Source organism: Podarcis raffonei, chromosome 7, assembly GCF_027172205.1.
Source record: "Podarcis raffonei isolate rPodRaf1 chromosome 7, rPodRaf1.pri, whole genome shotgun sequence".
NCBI lineage: Eukaryota > Metazoa > Chordata > Lepidosauria > Squamata > Lacertidae > Podarcis > Podarcis raffonei.
Genome location: NC_070608.1, coordinates 61,466,294 through 61,488,299, shown reverse-complemented (window position 1 = coordinate 61,488,299; position 22,006 = coordinate 61,466,294). Strand labels below are relative to the sequence as shown.

General features: G+C 41.6%; 1 protein-coding gene across 12 annotated transcripts in view; it reads left to right on the top strand.

Moving 5' to 3' along the window:
* The window catches only part of ATXN1 (ataxin 1), a 209,121-nt gene that overhangs the window by 5,129 nt on the left and 181,986 nt on the right, over positions 1-22,006 (top strand). For 6 of the 12 annotated variants that reach the window (XM_053396825.1, XM_053396836.1, XM_053396834.1 and 3 more), the window contains exons 1-2: positions 4,032-4,595; positions 12,221-12,336. The gene's annotated coding sequence lies outside the window, so the exon portion shown is untranslated. The other 6 variants (XM_053396826.1, XM_053396831.1, XM_053396827.1 and 3 more) reach the window with 6 other exon arrangements.

Genomic DNA, 22,006 nt, shown 5'->3' with positions numbered 1-22,006 from the left:
CTGCTGTTGATCAGGCAACAGTCTACTTGCAATCACCCTTGGAGAAACTGTAACAGGTTTCTGTGATGGAGTCCAGAGAAATCCAGATCACTGGATCCATATCTGAGGGTCCTATTGATCAGGCCCCTCCCAAACAGGTGATCCCTCACCTCAGTGGTGGGGACTACTGTTCCAAGAGGTGCAGCCTTTAATCTCTTAGCATAGTTGCTCCTCAGTGGTAAAGTACTGTATTGGTTTTGCATGCAGAAGGTTCCATGTTCAATTCCTAGCATCTCCTGGTGGGACCGGGGGAAACTTGCCTCTGAAACCCTGGAGTGCTGCTGCTTGTCATTGTTAAGCTGGATGAACCAGGGGTCTGACTTTGGATAAGGCAGCTTCCTGTGTTCCTCTGAAGGTCTTCCCCACTTCCAGGTCTTCAGCCCTCTCTCTGGAATCAAGTTGGCAAGGTGCTGCCTTGTTACTGGTATTCTAGCCTCGCACTAGGCTACTAGGACAGATAACAATATTATATGCCGCATGATGAACTTTGGCCTTGTGGTTCATACTTCTCCAGAATCTCAGAGCAGGATGTGTTTTGGCTTAATCATCTGTTGCAGTAGCAGCAGTTCCTCTTGCCAGTGCCTAATAGCTTACCATGCTTGTGGTGGTGGTACTGCCGTATCTACTGATTTTTTCACCTGCTCTGCAGTTCCTGACTTGCCGCAGTATTGACAGTCAACATGATCTCTCTACTGCCTCCTGCTTGTCCAATTTGCTGCTACTGTCAACATTTTAGATGGGCCCCCGACACTTGAGAGAGGCTGGGGGAGGGGCTTAGATGGCTGAAGGGGGGACCAAAGGGCACAACTCCCCCACTCTGGACTTCCTTAAGTTAACTTAGGATACAAGCCATTGGTGATGGAAGTTTGAATTGCTTTAAATGGTACCTCCTCCTTCATGTGGCAGAATAAATATGTGGGCCTGCTCAAAAGCAGTCTAGTACAATAAAGGTAAAGGGACCCCTGACCATTAGGTCCAGTTGCGGCCGACTCTGGGGTTGTGGAGCTCATCTCGCTTTATTGGCTGAGGGAGCCAGCATACAGCTTCCAGGTCATGTGGCCAGCATGACTAAGCCGCTTCTGGCAAACCAGAGCAGCACATGGAAACGCAGTTTACCTTCCCGCCGGAGCGGTACTTATTTATCTACTTGCACTTTGACGTGCTTTCGAACTGCTAGGTTGGCAGGAGCTGGGACTGAGCAACGGGAGCTCATCCCGTCGCGGGGATTCGAACCGCTGACCTTCTGATTGGCAAGTCCTAAGATCTGTGGTTTAACCCACAGCGCCACCCGCTATTAAAAGTAAAAGTAAAAACAACAACATACTGATATATGTGCTGCAATCTGAATGTGCTTCTAGCATACAGCAGTTGGTAGAACTACACCTACTTGCATCATTAGGTTTGTCAGGAAAAAAATGGGTAGGTAATGAGCAAACAGAAGTAGGGGTGTGGTGACAGTGAGCATACATGTGACAAAACCAGTCACACAAAAACATTGCTAGGTTTCTATACCAGTGGTGACTGTGGATGTGTGTATAATGGGTTATTTTTACTTCTTTCTTTGCGGTAGTGAGAAATCTGGATTAAGTAGGAGTTAAAAATACTTTGTGGCATTTTGATCCTGGCAGTATTGTGTAGATGCGATGAAAAACGTGCATGCATGAGTAACACCGATTCCAGGACAAGCTCTGATATGGAAGCACCCTGTATGCAAGGTCTTGAGGTACCACAGAGACACTATGGGTTCAGCAGCACTGACAGAACCGAAGAGTTTATAAGCTTACAGCCATTTAACTGACTGCCTAGGGGAATGGGGAAAATGTCAAAAACAGGATTACGAGCAAATTTTGCTATGTTATACAACTTTGGTGGTCAGCACCATACATTTCCTCCCTGACAGTTATTGCATAAGGCTGTACGTCAAGCTGCCCATCCTTTTGTAATGACTACAAGGCTCCGATATCTTTTTTAAAAAAGCATTTTGTCAGTGGGCTTGAATAGAGTGCCTCAGGTTTGTAACAGAAAAATGCTAATTGACAGTCATTCCCTTAGTTCACCACAGGGAGTTGGTTCTCATCTCTGGCTCTCTTGGTTAAGGCTTAATTTTAAATGATGGCAGTGCATTGGAATAAGTAACTTTAAAATAGCTTTGTAGCCCTAAAGTGTTGCTATCGTTAGCTGCTAAGGTGGTATCTCCCACCTCTTTCGGTAACAGAAAAAACTTGAGGGGCAACTGCCTCCCAATTACATTGTAATTTAGAAGGGACAATAGGCTTCAACTCCCCCCCCCCTTTATCATTAGGCCTTCTATACCTTTTTTTTATTTGAAGGAAAAAATCACCTTATGCATCAATAGATGTGCAGTTGTTTCTCATTTGTTGTCTTTCCTCAAGGAAGCTCTTTATTATGGGAACAAATACCACATTTCCCCATAGGTCAAACATAAACATTTTGCTGGGAAATTTTTATTCTTCCCCTACAAAGCATGTCAGTCACAGCAATGAAGTGTAGTGTTGTTTTCTTGTGTGTATGTGGTGTGGGCACCTATTGTGTGCCTCTGATATCACTAATGGCATGTGACTAAATCTCTCCCCTCATGCTTGTACTGGTTTGCAAACACTTAAAATGTGTTCTGCTCTTCTTTTTAAAACTTGATTAGAGAGTGAGCTCTCCTTCAGACCTAGCTTGAGTATAGAGCAGGCTCCTGACAACTTAGTTAGAAGCAAGGCCTGTTGAACTCAATGAGATTTCTGAGTAAATATGCATAGGATCAGGCTGTAAGACTAATTTTTTAAAAGTCCAGTTTCTTTTGAAATGTCTGGAAAGGACTTCAATCGTTTCCTCGCATCTGTTAGTGGAACCAAAGAGCTTTGAGATTCCAGAACAGAAAAAATGTAGAGTGGCACAAGATTTGTTTGTGCACATAATTTGGCATTTGTGTGGAGTGGTGTGGTGAAGAGAGGAGATAACCTCCAAGGTACATTGTAGTGAAAACAAAAATCCAAATCCCTTCCTGGAAGCTGAGACGAAACCCTGGAAAGGGTTAAGGCTGGTTTGGCCGGGCTCTGTTGTGCGTATGCAATAATCTGTGTGGCTCTCTTGGCCGCCTGACAAAGTGTTGCCTCCTTCTCCTCCCCCCCCTCCCCGCTTCTCCTCCTCCTCCTCCCCTTTGCATGAAGTAGGATCCTTGAGCTGATGCAGAGGCAGCCAACTGCTCCATATTTGGCTTCTATTACACATTTACATACTGGAGAAGAGAGGAGCGAGCTTCTATACCGCAGACATCATTTCTACTACAGTTGGTGAGGAGACATCTGTGTCACAGCGCGGGAGGAGAGAAATAGCACAGTGTTGTTGTTGTGTTTTTTCCTCCTTTTTAAATATTACAAAATCCCCAAGCCCTTGCGATCAGCTGGCAAGATATTGTGAGTCCTCTTTTTTTTTTGTCCGTCCCGTTCTCCAACCCCACTGACACTTTACAGTAAGTGGCTTTTTAAAGGAAAAAAGACCATCCTCTGCTTTCGCTTCTCTTTCTCCACTCCCCTGACCCCTCCTCGATTGCAAACCTCCAGAGATTTCCAGCTTGGGGGCGGGGGGGGGGTGGCGGCGAGGAAAAACACACCGACACAAGAGATACGCTGTTGGAAGAGGGGACAGGAGGGACTGCGGTGCGCTGTCATCCTGAAAGTATCTCCCTTTGCTCGACCCGGTCCCCGCATCTTCCCCCCCATCCCGTGCCGAGGAGGCTGGAGGTGTAGGAGGAAGGGGAAGCCAGGCCAGGAAGTGATCGGCGTGCTGTGTGTGCAAGCGAGAGGCGGGCCGGTGTGGGGAGGAGGAGGGTATGGTGCCGCTGGCTGGAGTCGGTGTATATGCGAGAAATGCCCCCCCACCCCCGCTTATGCAAGCAAAGAAACCGAAAGAAGTGTTCTTCCCTTCCCCCTCTCCTCGCCGGTATTCGGTTTGCTTTTCTCGCTCCCCTCCAGTGTATTTGCCTGCGTGTGCACTGGTGTCAGCTGTGCGCGCCTGCCTCTGCGTTTGCTGCGCCCTGAGAGGCGCTGGCGAGAGAGCCCGGCCGAGGGCGAGTGCGCCGAGTTCACACAGGGCCTGGGTTTTGTGTGTCCCGAAGCAACGCCCTCCTCCGCCGCCGCTGTCTGGCTGGAGCTGCGTCCCCTCTTGCTGCCGCCGCCGCCGCCGCTGCTCCTGAAGGCCGGCTCAGCTGCTGTGGGCGAGCGGAGCATTGCGCGCCCTCCCTCTCCTCTCCTCTCCCCCCGCCACCGCCGCCTGGCTTCATAGTAGGGAGGGCCGGTCCTCGTTGCACTGTGTAGTACGGGGCTGGGTGGTTGCCGGAGGGGTGAATGAAGCGAGGAGGCGGAGGCGGAGGAGGCGGCGGCGGCGCTGGGACTGGGATGTGCCCGGCAGCGGCAGCAGCAGCAGCAGCAGCTCCTCTTCCACTATGCTCCTACATTCAGGGCCCAGGTCGGCTGCAGACTCCTCCGGGCACTTCAGGCAGGAGTCGCTGAGTGAGTGAAGGCCACTGCCGGGCACCCGGAGAGGAGGTAGGGGGTCCTTTGGACGGGGAGGCCTGCGCTCCCCCTTCTCTTCACCTTGACACCATCCTCCAAAAGGCAGCTCCTGCTGTTTTCCTCTCGCCTTCCTCCAGGCTTTCCCGGCAAAGAAAATACGCACAGTCCAGTTTCTCCAAGAGGTTTCTCTCGAGATTCTTTCTGGTTTCCAGGAACGGATGGGTTCATCTCTGGACATGGCAAGATTCCCCTTTTTAAATTGGGGGAGGGAGGGGGGGAGATAGATTTCTGAAGCCTGACACTGTTTGCAATTTGTTACATGCCTCCAGTGCCCTGCTGCCCTCTCCGTCTCGTTCAAAAATATGCATTTTTTAAAAAGTTAAGCTCGCTTTAATTTTTTCAAAGCATGGATAATCTGCCTGCCTAATTGTATTTCTCTTAAGAAGCAGTTGAGGTTTTTTTCTAGATACGTTGGCAGCTACTGGTATACGAGCAAGGAAAATAACATTAAAAAGGCAGTATTGAATATGTTTGGGGTTTTGTTTTTTTAAAAAAAGCAGGTTAAAATTATGAGAGAGCAATGATAGAAAAGAGCAAATTCAAAGCTTGTTATATAATGCCACACTATGTGGACAACAAGAACAAGCTATTTTTATTTTGTTTACCGTATGGTATGCAATAGGGACTCTTCCAAAATAATATTTCTCCCCTGTGATTCTGAATCCATGGTACAATTGGAGGGGAGCAGAAGCCCACAACTTGACATGTTATGCAAAATACTGCTTTGCACAATTATCTGTTTATGCACTCGCTTACACATGCAGTTGTGCAGATGCATCCCTTGAGTTTGTGGATCCTCTTATCTTTCAATATGGATAGAAAATATTTCACAATACAGGTAATTAAATATTTAGTGGTTCCTGTTATATATTTTATGCAGCTAAGAGTTAGTTACATATGTTTGAATATAGACAGTTACTTTGCTGACATTTTAGGCAGTCCTGTTTCAGTTTCTGATGAAACACTTAACAGCAAATTCAGATTCCTGTGAATGTGGATTTGTTTGTCTGGCTGGTGAGGACAGCCTAGTTTTATTGCTCTCAGGAACAGGGGTTATGAATGAGGAAGAGATAATTGAAAGAGAGAGAGAGGCTGTATTGCTAGAGTTATTTTGAGCAACTAAGAAGCATACATTTTCATACGAGGCTGTCATTTTTATCTTTCCTTAAAAAAAATTACAGGTCAGTTTGGTTAAATAGACGGCATTACTCTCATCACTTGTGTAACGCAGGACAAAAAACTGATAGATTTTCTACAGCTTGCTCTATGTGTGTGTGTGTGTGTGTGTGTGCGCGCGCGCACGCGCGAGTGATCATGTAGAGACATGTCAATGGTGTAGGTTTTCAGTGCACTCACTCTAGCCCTGATCAGTCATGTAATTAGATCTGGCTGCCATGGTAACAGACAGTATTCATCGTCCATTCAGGTGCGTTTTTTGCTAGTGACTGGGATACCTCAAATGGTGCCTTTACTGCAGGGATGAGCAACTTGTTAAGCTGTGTGTTTTGTGTGCTGCAGCTTTTTTTTTTGCATTTGATTTACATAATTTGCATGTGATTTGAAATGGAAGGTGTCAGTTGCTGCTGCACGTAACAGCACTTCTGTCATATCAGTAGCAGTTTGTACTTTGAGTCAGAAGTTGCAGTTCTTAAGCTTTTCTGTAGATGGTTAGTAATTATTTGAGATGTTTGCTAACACTTTTTAGTAGTGAAAATAACGTCAGAGAGAGAAATCGTCTTGTTGCTCCACCTCCTGCCCTGTAAAATTCTGGATGGTGGGGGCCTTTTCTTCTATCAACTTTGGGAGGTGTATGGGGCAGCTAGTTCCCTTTGCAGCTGTAATAGGTTAGCTAAAGGGCCGGTTTATGATAGATAGCATGCCCTATTACCTTTTAAAAACGTGGAGAAGCAACCACAGTTGCTGTCTGTGTGTGAAGTTTGGTATTTTCCAAGTAAGAAACCCTCTGTGACATCTTCTGTTTAGTGGGCCATCCAAGAGTGCTTGAAATGACAACTAAAAATGTGACAATTGTTATTTGAAAACAGCAAGAACAGGATTTTCTTTAAAACGTGAGATTAAATTGCTAATAAATTGTGTTTTCAATTTTTTATCTTCTCTATCATGAACTCTTCCCTCCTGCCCATAAAACCCTCTTTTTTAAGGATTTAAACTAGATCTTTTAGGGACTAAAGGAATCTGGCCCTCACACTGAAATTGATTTCCTACCTGCTTTTGAGACATATGTTGATCATATGTGTAACATGTTGATCATATGTTTATTGTATGAATGGTTGTACCTTGTGTGCATCTGTAAAAAGCTGTGCACCTTTGCATCACAACTATGTCTAAACTGTTCAAAGCATCCAAGTACTGCAGGAACGTTAGGGGTTCCAGTCCTAAAAAACAAAAAAGGTGCAGAAGTATGAACTTGCTGTTTCCTGGAATGAGTCTTCTGGCCATGCTGTTATATGACTGACTTTTACATCCCAGTTTCTGAAATTTTCACCAAGTTTGACAATAATGCATAGTCTTAAAAGTAATTAATTGTTTTTGATAACATGCTTCTAGTCTTTGTTTTTAATCCCCAAAAACGTAAGGAAGTTAATCCTGAATCATGTCAGTTCATTTTCCCACAAATAGATTTTGATTAGATAGACAATGAAATTTGCATAAAGATAACATGGGATAACACGGGATGCGGGTGTGGGTAAAAGCCTCAGCGCCTAGGGCTTGCCGATCGAAAGGTCGGCGGTTCGAATCCCCGTGGCGGGGCGCGCTCCCGCTGCTCGGTCCCAGCGCCTGCCAACCTAGCAGTTCGAAAGCACCCCTGGGTGCAAGTAGATAAATAGGGACCGCTTACTGGCGGGAAGGTAAACGGCGTTTCCGTGTGCTGCGCTGGCTCGCCAGATGCAGCTTTGTCACGCTGGTCACGTGACCCGGAAGTGTCTCCGGACAGCGCTGGCCCCCGGCCTCTTGAGTGAGATGGGCGCACAACCCCAGAGTCTGTCAAGACTGGCCCGTATGGGCAGGGGTACCTTTACCTTTACCTTTAACATGGGTGTGTGGTGTTAAGTGAGCCAGGAAATATTTGTGCTTCTTAAAGCTGCTTCAGAATTTATATTGAAACATTTCTATTGCAGTCTGGTGATTTTGGTTGAGTGTTGAGCTATTTTAAAGGCAAGAGTTGCATGTAAAGCTTGGAAAGTATTTAGAAGCTGAAGAGACTGGGTTTTTTTTTTAGTTTGCAAGTTTGCAACTCAGAATGACAGAACTTAATAAATTAAGGTTAGTGCTAAATGCACTGGCACGAATGGGACTTCATTTTGTTATGGGATATTTCCAATGTCCGCTCGAGAAAAAGTTTAGAGAAAATAAAACCAACTTGAACTCCAAATTATTTTATTGTTAGTGCTTAGGTAATTGGTCAGTGGTTTTTTTTTGTTTAAAATTTAGTTTCACATTTTTAATCATAACATTAAATGGAGGAAGCAGCAAAGGCCTTTTACTGTTGATCCATTTAAAATACTTCAGTATTGAAAATGGTTTATATTTTCACATTGCCATTTCCAGGATATATTTAACAGACAAATTTTACCACACTCAAAAGTTGAATTACTGTGTCATCAAACAAATTGTTCAGAGATAAAATGGGGAAAAAAATCAAAACAAAACATCCAAGTAATTTAAACCATTAATAGTTCTGAGATTGGAAATATTTGTAATGTGGTACTTTCCCCCCCAGTATTTTAGCTCATGTACTACAAATATGTTCATAGTCTCTGATGGAGTGCAGCTGAACTGGCAGGTTTCACTTTGTCTGCCAAGCCTCATCTGATTGGCTTTTGGGAGCAGTTTCTCACACTGAGAAGGCCCAAATCTTTCATGCAGCCAGCCAGCCTGGGCAGTGCTATAAAGGAAAGCTGCATGTAGTTTCTATTCTGCACCACCTTCTCTTCAATTTTTGTTTTGGGCCAGTGTGTCCGAGCCACTAGACCGAAAACAGAAGGCGGACAAGAATGTAGTATGGAAAGTGAAACAGCCGTATAGAATTAATGGCACAGAATGTGAGTCTCTGTATTGCATAATGGAAGTATTGGTACATCTTGTTGTATGCTGATTTGTTTATAATGCGAGGCTTTATGTGCTTCCAGGAATGCTTTAGATGTGTGCTTGAGATGTCTGGAAAGCCAATTGCATGTTTCCCCCCTGGAGCTCATTATGGAAACATTAACCAAAAGGGCTTTTATTTTAAAGGATATTATGTAAAACCGCTCCCCAACTTATTTTTTAAATCACATCAAATGTATTTTACAGTAGAACAAGCTATCTTGTGAAATGCGACACATGATCTAGTTCTTTGCTTGCTGACAGCCAGAGGCAATACTTACTTTGGTGTCGGTGGGAGCAAGAGCAGACCTCACTTTTCCTTTCCTTTGCTGCCATAATAGTGAATGTTGTCTGAAATATTTACTAGCTGCGAAGCATAATTCGGTAAGAGGCTCTGTCTGTGGGACATGTTGAGCATTTTCTTGAGTTCTTCACTGGCCTTATGAGCTGTTCAGTGATTAAGTGTTTAAATGCAATTTGTGCATTTAGTTCAAATAACAGGCAGGCTACTATACTGTGCCCACTTACCTGGGAGCAATCATCAATGACTAGGGCCGTCTTCTAAGTAGATCAGTATAGGATTGTGCTGTAGGCTGGGCCTTTTATTGGGGACAAATGTGAATTGTATAGAAACTCCACCACCATACTGTGACAGAGATAAGCTGGGAATACTTTATTATCCCCAAAGGGAGATTTACTGTGATATTTAAATTGTAAACAACAACAACGCCAAACCCTTTCCAGTTACAGCTTTTGGGCTGCTTTTATCTATGTGTCAAAATACACAGTATCAACATTACATTGATATGTCTGGAATATGACATGGAAAAATGCCATTCTAAATTCATATTTTGTTTCGTTTAAGATAATAAACTTTTACATGTGAAACCACAATGTTATTTCATTAAATAACAAAATGTGTATACTTTACTGATTGATTGTAATAAAACCTCTAAGCAGGTTGCAAGAAATATTAAAATTATAAAAAACGGTTTAAAAACAAGTGTTTAAAACATTTTTAACACATGCAGACCTTTTCATGGGAGTTTGTAAAACTCACAGATTTTTTTACTCATGCTCCCCAGTATCAATTTAGATACTATCTAATGTGAGTATCTTTTAAAATTGATATTGGTGGCATTAATTCCACTTTTTTTTTTTTTACAAAGAAAAAGGTCATAGTGATTAAATGATCCATTGGATCTTTTCCAATGTAATTCCACCAAGAAACAGCAATTATCAGCACATTTCTTTTGCCCAGAATTTATTTAAATGGGGCTTCCACAGGCAAACATTTTGTAGAAGGTTCCATATGAAATTCATCCAAATTAAGCAGAGAAATGAGGGGTGTAAGGCAGAGGTGAGAAACCTGTGGCTTTCCAGAACTTACTGAGCATAAATCCAATCATTCCCGACTACTGGCCATCCTGGCTTCGGCTGATGGAAATCGAAAGGCCACAGTCTTCCCATCTTGTGTGTAAGGGTTGATAGACCCACAATTTCAATAAGAAAAAGTTTAGCTCTTCCTTTTCCTGTCCAGGGAAACATGAGTGGTGTGTGTCTTGCAAAATAGTGTGGTAGAAAAAGGAACATACCTGCTTCCTGTTCTGATAATTAATGCAATTTATTTCATATAATTTTCTGAAATATAATTTATTTCATGCAATTTTCTGATAATTGCATGAAAGAGGACCTCGCCATACACTCTCCTGCCTGTGAATTGAGATCCGCCATCACCAATAAAAATCCAGTTGTCCAGAACTTGGTGTAGGCCAGGGAATTTTTGGTGGTGGCATCCCAGCCATTTTTCTCCTTTGTCAGACCTCTGATCAACAGCAGTGGTCTATATTTTAGAATGTAGATGGACAAAACGACTTGTATACTTAATTCTAAATAAGGGGTTGTACAGTTGTGAAAATGTTGTTGGATTGTTTTGCATGATTAGATCCCTTCTAACCCTCCCTAAGGGGGTTTCATCTGAAAGCTTGTGCATCCCAACAGAGAAGTAAACCTTTTAATGTATAATGACATTTTATTACTTAATAATTGCTCTCCTATTGGGTGTGTTAATTATATTTTGAGATAAGTGGGTGTATGGTTTATTTTAAAAATAATATTAATATGTATAGAGAACTTTAAAATATATATGGTATGCAGTACAAATCATCCGCCACTTGTTTGTGACTTGTTTTCTGACACTTTCTTTGTTTTAAAGGGGTGGCTCCTACATTCCTTGTTCTGTAAGATGAGACACTGCCCATCCTAGTCCTTTAGCTGGTATTGTGCTGTAACTGCAGTAGCATCATGCAGCTGGTGCAAGTCCTCTTGGGCTGCTTGTCATTTTTGATCCATGACTGGATGCTAACAGATACTAGGCAGGTAAAAATATGTCAACGCAGCTGACTCTGTGATGGCCAAAATGCCTTAAAGAGAATGTGTAGGTGAATTGTCCCTGCATTTGTATCTGCTGTGCCCTCTCTGCCTAATCCTGCACTCTCCACAGGTTTGCATGCCATTGCTGTGTGGCATCTGACAATATAGGCTGTTCTTATGCCATGCCAATACAATTCATCACCACGTGTTGACATATCTGAGCGTTTTGTATCTCCAAAATGCTTATTTTCTGGTAATAGTTCATTGGACAGGGGCTTTCACACGCCACGGTTCAGCCTGCTCCAAAGTAGATAACCAGTGCTGCATTTGAAACATTGTGAAAACTTTGTGAATGCTCGTGTATAGCTTCTGCATTCTTTTAGTAGACATGCATCTGACTGTCATCTGCTCTCCCACTGGGTTACATTCTGACTTGCAGGACGTTCATTGTTTTGTGCTGTACCATATCATCAAGGCTTTATAGCTAGAAAGAGAGAGCTGTGTTAAAATGTAATTAAAATCAGGCTAAATAAAATAAAATGTGCAAAAAAGAGAGCCTGTAATGCTTCTAAAAACAGGAGTGATGTAAAAGTTAGGAAATTAAAAATGAATCTAGAGTTCTGTGTATGATTCATTTTTATTTTCATTTGGCTTTAGGAGTCTTAAATCGTAAGGTTTTGTGGAATCTGGCTTTCAAGCAAATTTATGCAACTCTTCGTTAGAAAACTTAGGTATTTGCTCTCTAAGGTTGGTGCCTGAAAAGTTTTACTGAATCCAGTATCCTTTCCAAGAGACAGAAAGCTGTTTTCCAAAAATATGTTCGGATTCCTTTTTGAACAAACGTCTAGGCCCCATTTTTAAGCAACAAAAAACCCTGTCAGTTCAATTTCCAGAGGGCAAGTTGCAGTGTTAGCCTCTTGCAGCAAATATAGCAGAATCTTGTGGCACTTTAAGACTGTTATATTTACAGTGGCGTACATTTTCTGCAGCCCATTTCATCAGGTAAAAGTTATTCTGCACAGTCAAAAACAGGCTTCAGATTTTTGCTAGAAGTGTCCTTGCACTTTATTCATGAGTGGGTGAATTAACAACTGTTTTTTCCCCTCCCTTCTCTTCAGTTTTTGGATCAACAGCCACAACAACAATCTAAGCTCTGAGTTTCTTCAGCCTCATTGATAAGAGATCCAACACCACAGTATATATCTTCAACTTTGAAAGGTGCTATGTAAATAAGGTGAGAATTAAAAATCTTAAATATCTTATGTTAATGTGCCACACATATCTTATAGATAACCTTATACTGAGGTGGACATAGTTAACTTTTTATATACCTCCTATTCATATGATTTTTGTATATAAAATATTTTTTACTACTCAGTCCTGGGAGTTGCACACAAACTGTAGCATCTGAAATCTTTAATATTTCCTCCCACTTTCTGATTCTTCCAAGCAAAATTCACCCTTTATGATTTTGTTGTTGCCATTGATTTCTGCTATAAGTGGTAGTGTCATTTGTTCTGATGGGGGGGAGGGAAGGAAATTTCTTTTAAAATGTATAAACTTAACAGTTTAATTTCATGTTTTAAATTGCTTGTTAGTTCATCTCCTGGAGGTTGAGTTTAAAATCACCCTCTGTACTAGTGGTGACCTTAAAATTAGACTAGAAACCTGATCAACCACAAATACTGAATATGAGTGAAAAAATTAGCAGCATTTTGACCTGTATCAGGTGGAGCATAAATAACAAAACTCTTGTTTGCATTTTACTGGCTTTTAAGTTGTATAAATATCACACCCTCAGAATGATTCCAGCTTCCTATTTTTGTCTTCTAACGACTTTGCTTTAAGAATATAATTTTATATTTTTGGTTTATAATATCACAATATCAGATACTGTTGACTGAAGCACCTCTCTTCCACAGCTATTACTGTTTTAATATGGTTTAACTAACATAAGCAAAATTCAAAAATTAGAATGGTGCGAAGCAATTCAAAGTGGTGAAGTGCGAAGAACTTGTATAAACCCATGACTATAGTAGTCTTCTTGTGAAAATCTGATAAGGCTATCATTGGAAGAGCTTTTTAAAATATGCAGAATGTCTTGCTGAATTACACAGTGCATAATTTACATTTTATTGTGGCTGTGAGCTGGGGTGTTGCTCTTTAAAGGAGAGTCATTTCAACAACCAGCTGCATGTAAAGACATGCACTTTACGGTCCACAGTATGTAGCTGGAATGGAGGAGGTGTATTTAAATCATGCCACTTAGGAGCATTACTCTTTCTGAATGATTAATGCCAGACAAAACACTTTGATACTTTCACGTTAATACACTTCGTTGTTTTAGGAAGGAAAATTGCACAATGAATAACAGATCATCAGGTGGGATAAGCTGTGCTGTAGTAGTGTTAATGTTTATTCGGAGCCAGCAGCAGTGTGTTTTTGACATAAACTGCGCTTGCCAGTTGCTTATCACTGCTGTGCTCCTGGGCGTGACTGGGATACCCCTGTGTTGCACACTGCAGGTAGGCTAATGCTGCTCTTGTGTGGATACCTATAGCAGTGTGCACAGGAGGGCAGTGCTATTGGTTCAGGTTCCCATTTTAGGTACCCCTGCCCATACGGGCCAGTCTTGACAGACTCTAGGGTTGTGCGCTCATCTCACTCCATAGGCCGGGAGCCAGCGCTGTCCGGAGACACTTCCGGGTCACGTGGCCAGCGTGACAAGCTGCATCTGGCGAGCCAGCGCAGCACACGGAACGCCGTTTACCTTCCCGCTAGTAAGCGGTCCCTATTTATCTACTTGCACCCGAGGGTGCTTTCGAACTGCTAGGTTGGCAGGCGCTGGGACCGAGCGACGGGAGCGCACCCCGCCGCGGGGATTCGAACCGCCGACCTTTCGATCGGCAAGTCCTAGGCGCTGAGGCTTTTACCCACAGCGCCACCCGCATTCCCCTCAGGTTCCCATAGGCTTCCATAAAAACTCAGTGTGAATTTTCGCACATCCCCTCTCAACTCCCCAATCAGTTGACAGTGCCAGCTGGGGTTTTACAGTTTGCACTACTACACTGCTTGCTGCAGCTTGGAGCACTACATATTTGTGTTTAATTGTCGTAGCAGTGTTTTTGTTTGTTACGATGTCTGGCGTAGAGAAGCCTCATATTTAATAGAATTTTTTTTCTTCCTAATATTAATCAAGCCTAAGTGACTTGTGAAAGCCTTCAGTTCATTGTTTGAAATGTATTACAGCATTTAGTATTTCCATTTCCTGCATCTTAAACCAATATCGTAAACATTAAGAGAACATTTTGCAGCGGATAGTTGAATATTGTGGGCAAACCCATCAGTGGTAATGGTGGCTTTTCTAAGGAGAAGGTGGGTGGACTTGGAATTGCTTATCTAGGCACATTCATGTTTGTTTGTTAATTCTTTTACATAAGCCTGACAAGAATATAGTACTGCCCTGTACCATTTTTGGTAGTCTATAATAATTCTTGCAAACTTTGCAAAGCTCTGATCTAGTCAGATGAAAAGTGCACAGAGCATGATTTTTTTTTAATGGAATAATGAAGATTGCCCAATTTAGTTCTACTCAGAGTAGACCCATTGACATTAATAGGCATGTAAATTAATACAGTGGTACTTCAGGTTACATACGCTTCAGGTTACATACGCTTCAGGTTACAGACTCCGCTAACCCAGAAATATTACCTCGGGTTAAGAACTTTGCTTCAGGATGAGAAAAGAAATCGTGCTACGGCGGCAGCGGGAGGCCCCATTAGCTAAAGTGGTGCTTCAGGTTAAGAACAGTTTCAGGTTAAGAACGCACCTCCAGAACGAATTAAGTACTTAACCTGAGGTACCACTGTAATGTAGACCCAATGAAATAAATCATGTAAATATTAATTTCATTGGGTTTACTCTGCATAGAACGTACAGTGGTACTTAATTCGTTCTGGAGGTCCGTTCTTAACCTGAAACTGTTCTGAACCTGAAGCATCACTTTAGCTAATGGGGCCTCCCACTGCCGCTGTGCCGCCGCCTCCCGATTTCTGTTCTCATCCTGAAGCAAAGTGCTTAACCTGAAGCACTATTTCTGGGTTAGCGGAGTGTGTAACCTGAAGCGTATGTAACCCGAGGTACCACTGTAGTTTGAGAGTACCCTGAGAGGAAACTTTGCTGAAATGGGATTGTGTATGTTTATGCTGAACAGACAGTAGGCACTGACAGCTTCACCGCTGAAGCTCGCCTGTTTAAGGGCAATTGATCCAGAAACCTCCTCTTTCTCACCCTCACCCCTGCCTGCTCCCTTCATTAACTGAGTGGTGCGGTGAGTACTGAACATCTTGAATTCTTTTCATGCATGAAGGGCCTGTATGGCTATATTAAGTACTTTTTGGAGTTGATTTTCTTCAGCTCAAATTCTGTAGCCATTGTTTACTCTGTTGTGCGTTTATGAACTAACATTTGAGTTAACAAGATCAACTACAGATGTACCTCACTCCCAGTTTGAGGGATTGATGTAGTCTCCAGAGCAACTTTTTCTGGTCCCTTCATGACCCCACTGATTTTAATTTGCTGGCAAAAAAAAAAAAATCTAGACAGTGCCAGGGAAGGAGGAGCCTAATGTTGTGATGGGGATGCTAAACACCCCCACCCTGGTCATGATCTGTCTGCTTGTGTGTGTGCAAGCTTGTGAGAGTGCAGGGTGTAGGGTGGCCACACCCAGTTTCGCCAAACTCAGCATTGGTATTTGACTCTCAGAGGGTTGGCCGTGGGACAATGGGGTCATTTGGGACAAACAATTGTAGCCACCTCCTGCTCTACTGACTATTGTAGAACACTTGATCTACAATGAAGGAACTTGTGCTTTTATTTATTTTCAGTCAAGTAGATCAGTAACTATTATAAGCCTGCTCCCTGGGCTGCTGTATAAAGGTATAGGTATATCTTTTTCCCAATGTTGTGTAAGATTTGTGAAACCTGGACTGGAAAAATCACAGCCGATGTTATAGTTCCAAGAGTACGCATGACTTCTCATTTAGAACCACTATAACGTAGTCATTAGGAGTGAGGGGACCTAGGTTCACATCCCTACTTGACTGTGGGCTAGTCACTTTCTCATCCTAACCTGTGCCACTGGGAGGCTGTGAGGATAAGCAGGAGAGGAAAGAATATTGGATGGTGCTTTGAGCTTGGAGGAAAGTTGATGTAGTTGATGATGATAATTTAGGCAAATGGCTTAGTGCTTTGCTTTACACTTGTTGTTCAAAGAAGATTCTGTGTGAGATACTGGGCATTTTGGCAACGTGTAATGCCTAACAAATTATACTGTATAATTTAGTTGACTTGGTTTTGTAGCTATTGCTTTCTTTTTGTAAATATTTACCAATGCAGCTTGTTTTCATGGAGTTGTTTAATGTATGTATGGTGAGTTAGAGAATATATATTTAAAATAGTGTTTTTTTTTATTTTTATTTTTGCAATTGTGGGGAAGATATCAGTGCCCCCTGCTGTCTGTTGGAGAGCAGCATTTGTTGTCCTTAGCAGCAATGTTTTGTTAATGTCTTTTACTTTCAATGTACAATATAGGTACCTGAAGGGGGAAGGAGGAAAACAATTTTGATTTTTTTAAAAATAGACCTGAAAGTATCAGAAGAATCAAATTCAAATTAGACTTCTGTGTAAATAGATAGTAATTAGAGGTGTGTGTTTTTTAATGAGTTTCCTGCTGAATTATAAGAATAAATGCAGTAGCTGGGAGTGAAGAACTGACTGACAGTGATGGCTCTTGTTTGTTGAAATATTGTACTTCATTAACTCAATTCCTGATCATGAATGGTTTAACAATTGGGACATATTTGAGAACCTTATATTTATTTTACGAATTCAAAGCCTTTAGAGGCTAGATGTGGTTTATATGTTTCCCTACACTTTGTGATTTTGAAAAGTAAAATTAACGCACTTAGATAAAATAATTGACTGACTGTTCTCCAGGTATTTTGAGTCTTTGTTTTAGAAGTGAAGGCCATTTTATCCCAGGTACTTGTTTAATATTTGTTTTAGTTTTATGTCTGTTACAGCATTGTAATTTAACAACCTAAGAAGAAACCTGTCAGATCAGATCAAAAGGTCCACTTTTCTGTTTCCTGCCATAGCCAACCAGATGCCTTTTGGAAGCCTACAACTAGGAATCAGGAATGCAATAGCCCTCCATCATTGTTGCCTTCCAGCAACTAGTTTTCACTGGCATGCTTCCCCTAAAAATGCATATTCCATAAAGCCATAATGACTAGTAGCCATTGACAGAGCAATCCTGCATTAATTTGTCTAATGCCCATCACCACATATTTAGGCTTTGAATTCTGTAATGTGTTATGTAAATTACTTTCTTTAGTCTGTCCTGAATCCACTTCCAATTGGTTTCATTAGATGACACCAAATTCTACTATTATATTAGAAGAATAACTTATCTCCACCCACTTTTTCTTCATCCTGCATAGTTTTATAAACCTTTAACAAATCTTTCCCCTCCCACCCGCACTCAACTTCTTCCTGAACTAAAAGTCCTAAACATCGTAACATTTCTTTATTGCAGCCCCCTAATCATTTTGCTTGCCATTTTCTGCCCTTCTTTCAACTCTTCAACAAGGTTTATGAAATGGTATGATCAGAACCAAACAGTATTCCAGTTCTGGCTGCATCAAAGATTTGTATAAGAGCATTATGATACTGTAAGTTATATTTTCACCTCCTTTTCCAATAATCACTACCATCAAACTGTCCTCCTGCATAGCTGCCACACATTGCTGATCACAGTGACATATTTGCATGTGCACATCTCTGTTGAGTATCACAGTCCTGGCTGCAATTAATTACATCTTCACTCTCACCTTCTTGTGCCCCTATATTTCAATTACCCACTTCTGGAAATCTAGTAGCCAAGATCTGGGTTCTTACCTATAGGGTCTAGGCTTAGTTATGGCATAGAGATAAACCCCTAACCCCTGTTGTTGTTGTTGATGTTGTTGTTGTTGTTGTTGTTGTTGTTGTAGTGAAATGAGCAACCCAAGGCAGTTTCTATCCCAAGCCTGGGCCTGTGATTTGAAATGATTTCAGATAATATGCTTAATCCAGGAGTGACTGGAGTTTACCAGCCACTCATAAGGTGGATAGGCCCTTGATAATTTGAGATTCTTCATAAGGTCCGTATGAATGATCCAGTGACCTGATTATGTGAATGCTATTCTGTCATGCCCATAAACGTGTGCTGTGGAGGTCATATTAATGCCCCCCGGATTCAAATTCTGGGAAGGTATCCACGATAGAAACAGAGCTAGAAATGTTAAGAATTTAGATGTAGTGGTTTCTGCTGTGGGTAGACTGGACCTAGGGGAAATTCTGCATCGTAACACACTGTGTTGGATTATTTCATACAACTGAATCTAAAGCTTATTCTAAATATGCCTTTTCTAGTTAAAAATGGTGCACATCTGATCATATACAGTATTTTATTTTCTGATTAGGAGGCTCTAGTTCTCACATGTGGCTAAGGAGAAGCCCCTCCTCTTAGAAGTGGAGTGTCCTCTGCTTCAGAGAAATAATTACTTCTCAATTCCCATTTGATAATTCCCTCTTTATTTTCTGATGAGTTACTTAATAGTGATGGGGTTGTTGAGCAGACTGCCTTTAATCTGAGCTTCAGAAGCTTCTGAATGGATCTGGGGATATCATGCTATGTGTTTTTATGCTGTTTAGTCATGCCATGAGAATACTGAAACTGGTGGAAGGCAAGTAAACAGTTGATAACAGTGAATAATGCTATTAATGAGTGCCCCGTCTCTTAAATCAAAGCTGGCACTATGGATTTTGTTTTCTGTTTTGCCTGTGTGTTAAATAGGTGCCATGTAAAATTCAGTACGTAAGGATGTGAGGGCGATCTGGCTGTGACATCTGTCACCCCATTGATCTTCAGAGTTGATTCTGCTAAAAGCAGTCGCAATGCTTGTACATTTTAGAAATAAAAATGGTGCAATAATTGTAGCGTTGCACCCATCTGTGTGCACATTCCCATCTCTCTTGTTTCTCTGCCCTTGAATAGTTGGAAAACTGGGATGTTTTTGCGACATTTTGGTTGCTTTGTGTTAGATCATTATAAAATATTACTTACTCCAGCATTTTGTAGTTTTCAGCAGTGCTTTATCCTTCCTTTGGTCCTTACATTTCTCTCCTCATTCCTGACAGTTATGGCCAGTCAGATTCATTTCTGCTTGAGGAGTGAATCATGGTTTTCAGGGTCTCTTATTGCATGCAAGCCGAGCAGAGAACATGAGTTCAGCATTTTTATGACTATTTGCCAAGACAGTTAAAAAATAATAATCTGGTATGTTTTTGCAGTGCTTTCCTGTGAAAAAGAAGTACAGATGTGGTGATTGGCTAAAAAAAGAAAGATGGGTTTTTACATTTTTCTTGATCAGAAATAGTTTGACTACTCAATACAGACAAGAAGCATATTCTGTGAGTTGGCTTATACCGCATTGCATCATTTGACAGATCAGAAGTGTACAGCACAGATGGTAACTGATATTTTTTCTGAATTCTTAAGACTAACCTAGTGATCTAAACTGAAACCCAGTTAACACAGATTCCGCATAAATGGTCTGTTTTTAGGCAACCACCAACCTAGATGCATGAAACAATTTGGTGTAACCATGCTCATGGAAGCATTTATGGTGGGTAAGGGAGAAGTACCATCAACACAAACATTATTTCTGGTGGGGGCTTTTTTATTGGCACAAGTGCTATTTGGGTAGCCTGTGGCTGTGCTGCTTAGTTGTGCATGCACTCCTGGCAGGAGTTAAAAAATGAAACACAGGCAGACAGCGATGGTTATGAGGCCTTTGCGATTCAAGAGCTTGTGCAAAAATGTTAACCAGATGTAGTTTACAGAAACATAATGGCTGTGCACAATAAATTTTGTGCTTTTGATAACCAAAATATTCCCCAGTATCAAAGTAAGTAGTGAACATACAGAGCTCTGGAGTTTCTAGAACAGGGCAAGCAACTTTCTTTTGTGTGTCTCCAGCTCTCTTGTGGCGTAAGCTATACTGTGCATCTTTGGTGTGTTTCAGAAAAGTGCAGGATAATTAAATTAAAATGATTGGCTTGTATTACGTTTCCCTCCAGATAGCACTGTGTATATTAAGTTGAAGTCATGAATATGTTTTTAATAACAGAAATAGACATAGAAAAAGCATTTTTCTTATATTAAACAGAGCCAGACAATATACTCCCTTGTCAAAAATACAGCTTGTGTGGAATGTTATTTAGGAGAAAAGGAATGGGAGAGATGCAAACCAAGTGACACTTCACCAACATTTATAACAGCCAGGCATACTGGAAAGTGCTTAGAGCTTTTTAAAATAGCTTTTGCTTGCACGAGTATTCTAACAAGTAGTTTTGCATTGCATATGTTGTACCTACCAGAGCCTTATGCTCCTTATTTTTCTTAATGTGTTTTGTATATCTTTTTTAAAAAAAACAATACGCTCATAGGCAGAAGTTAAATGCAGAAGCTAGATGAATTACTGCAGGTTCACACTGGTGAGTTATAAGGAACCATGCTTGTAAAGTGAGGTGGGGTTGTTGGAATGGCAAACCTCCACTTGAGCCAAGATCTCTGCTGGGAGTCAGGGCTGTGCTGGTTTGTAGGCAAAACCAATTAACCGCTGTTATGCTTGGTGACTTGAAAATAATTTATTCTCTGATAATGATGAGTATCTTTTCTTCTCTCTGGGCCACTAATATGGAGGATATTTCTGTTTAACTTGGCAAAACTATTCGAAGAAGGGATTGGGTGAAACATAAGGTTGTATCTTATTATCCTGTCCTCCCCTTTTCCACACTAGATATCTAATTGCTAATAACTTACTTTCCCTTGCTGATATGGACACTGTATACAGACATGATGAACAAATTCTGCTTTTTTCAGGGTCATTACTTTCGTAGTGTGGTGCAAGTACGCGCACATATACATGACCTCGTCTGTGGCCCTGGGTTAACTGAAGGATTTGTAAAGCTGTCAGCATTTCTGCAGAACTGTAACTGCTTGCTTTCCTTATTAGCAATAAAGGAGTTCCAAGTCTGCATTTCATACGATTCGTCTTTCATTCCAGGAACCTTGCCACTCCCACTTTACTCATGGGAAAAGCTTTTTATATTTGCACGTACACATTCCTCTGAAACTTGCTGGGATTTTTAAAATGTTGCACATCCTTCCAGACTTTTTCTTTTCTTTCTGTTCCAGTTTTCTTTTTTGTTTCACTTCTGTGGCTGCTAAGTACAACATGTCTTTTACAGTATAAGTGTTTTTTAAAACAACATCAGCAGCAACAACAACAACATGCATTCTGTCTCACTACCACATCAGCGAGTCATTTGTTTAATTCACTAGCAATTTGGAAGTTCGAAACCTAATTGGTTAAAACTTAGCTGGTGGGTGGGAAGCAACTCATGGTGGCCAAGTGTTCTGAGCAGTGGCTCTTATTCAAGAAGCAGCAACAATAGGCTTTCCTATGAAAAAACATGGACCATGGACCAGCTATAGCATGGATGTTGAAAGAGACAGAGGCAGCAGTAGTTTGTGGTACTCCCTGTGTAACGGGTGGAGAACTGGATCCAGCCTATGGACCAGGTCCTTATCTCCCCCACATACCCTCATGGGCCAACTTTGACAGGTGGACTTATTATTATGATGCCAGGTGATGGACATGAGATGATTCACACTTGTTATTCAAAGTGCAAAGTTATTCATGAGTGCTTAAAGCAGCCCCCTTTGAAGACCTGCTACCAGAGCCAATCATCTGATTGGTTCTAGGACTGCGTCTTCAAAGAGGTTCCCTGGG